Source organism: Balaenoptera acutorostrata, chromosome 12 (genome assembly GCF_949987535.1).
Source record: "Balaenoptera acutorostrata chromosome 12, mBalAcu1.1, whole genome shotgun sequence".
In the NCBI taxonomy this organism is placed as follows: Eukaryota; Metazoa; Chordata; class Mammalia; order Artiodactyla; family Balaenopteridae; genus Balaenoptera; species Balaenoptera acutorostrata.
The window spans coordinates 6194809-6196573 of NC_080075.1; positions in this window are offsets into that span (position 1 = coordinate 6194809).

Genomic DNA, 1765 nt, shown 5'->3' on the forward strand with positions numbered 1-1765 from the left:
ATGCTTTCGGCTTCCACAGGCTACTGAGAAGGACGCCCACTGCTGGGGGTGAGCACTCAGGCCAAAGCAAAGCCCATGAAGGGGCCTCACAGGGCTTCCGCCCAAGGCCCTGAGGATCCTGCCACCTCTTCTAGAAACAACCAGAGAAGGGCTGGTCTCAAGAGAGCTGCCTTGGAGGACCTGCTGTATCATCTTACCTTGTGGCTTCCTCTCTCCATCACTGCGGGTCCTCCATCACTGTGGCCTTTCTGCTTTCCCCAGCAGAGTTTCCTGGCACTGCCTGAAACTGGCTGCTGCTAACCTGTTTCTTACCCACGCAGTTGGCGTCCCATCCTTGCCGGGTATGAAGGAGTCTCTCCAGACATCGTTACCCTCGGTTCCTGGCTTGAGAGGGGCTCACGTGGGGTCAGCTGTCCCCTACTGGATAGCTTTTTAAAGCAGCCAGCCCTAAAAAAAAGGACATTCAGCTGAGAAGAGAAATAGGGCAGACAGCAGCTGCCATCACTTGTTAATTACAAGTCCTTCCCAAGTATCCGCCCATCCCACCACTACCCGCCCCCAAAAGAACCTCCCCAAGTTTCAGGACCAGGGTGCTCCCTGGCACAGCTCCCCAAAGGAGAGCCAGGTGCCATCTAGGGTTGGCTCCAGGGACCTGTCAAAACTCAAGCCTCAGGCTCTGCAATGAACGTCCTGTGATGTCTCCTCTGGGACTGCCCTTGGAGCCTTACCCCTGGTGCCCTGATGATGGGGTCCCCACTGAAGGGAGACCTCTGGGGTCCTCCCTGACAACTATATCCCAGTGCTGTCACCTGGAAGGCAGTCAGCGCTATCTGTGGACTGAATCTCTGCCCTGCTTCTAGAAGTGGTTGTCAAATGTGCATGTGGTGTTATTGGTGGTGGCTGGATTTTTGTTTTGTTCTGAGAATTTTTTAAATTTTGGTAAAATACACATAGAACATAAAATTTGAGATTTTAACCATTTTTAAGTGTACAATTCAGTGGCATTAAGTACTTTTACATCGTGATGTAACTATTGCCACTATTAATCTCCAGAACTTTTTCATCATCCCAAACTGAAACTCTGTACCCATTAAACAGCTCTCCATTCTCTCCTCCCCCCGCCCCTGGTAACCGCCATTCCTTCTGCCTCTATGAGTTTGACAATCCTGGGTACCGCATATAATGGAATCATCCTTTAGTATCTGGCTTGCTGCACTTAGCGTAATGTCTTTGAGGTTGCATGTTGCAGTCTGTATCAGATTATCAGAATTTCCTTCCTTTTTAAGACTGGATAATAATCCATGGTGTGTATCTACCACATTTTGTTTAGCCAGACATTGGTTGATGGACAAGTGGGTTGCTTTCATCTTTGGGTTATTGTGACTAATGCTGCTATGAACATGTGGGTACAAATTACAAGTATCTATTCAAGCCCCGGCTTTCAATTCTTTAGGGTACATACCCAGAAGTGGAATTGGTGGATCGTATGGTAATTCTATTTTAAATTTTTTTAGAAACTGCCTGTTTTTATAGCAGCTGCACCATTTTACGTTCCCACCAGCAGTGAACACCATTCCAATTTCTTCACATCCTCATTAACACTTACTTTTTTGTTTTTCTGTTTCTTCCAATTTTATTGACCCATAATTAACATACAGCACTGTATAAGTTTGTGTCCAGCGTAATGACTTGACTTACGTACATCATGAAATGATGACCACAAATTTAGTGAGTATCCATCATCTTATACAGATACAAAATTTAA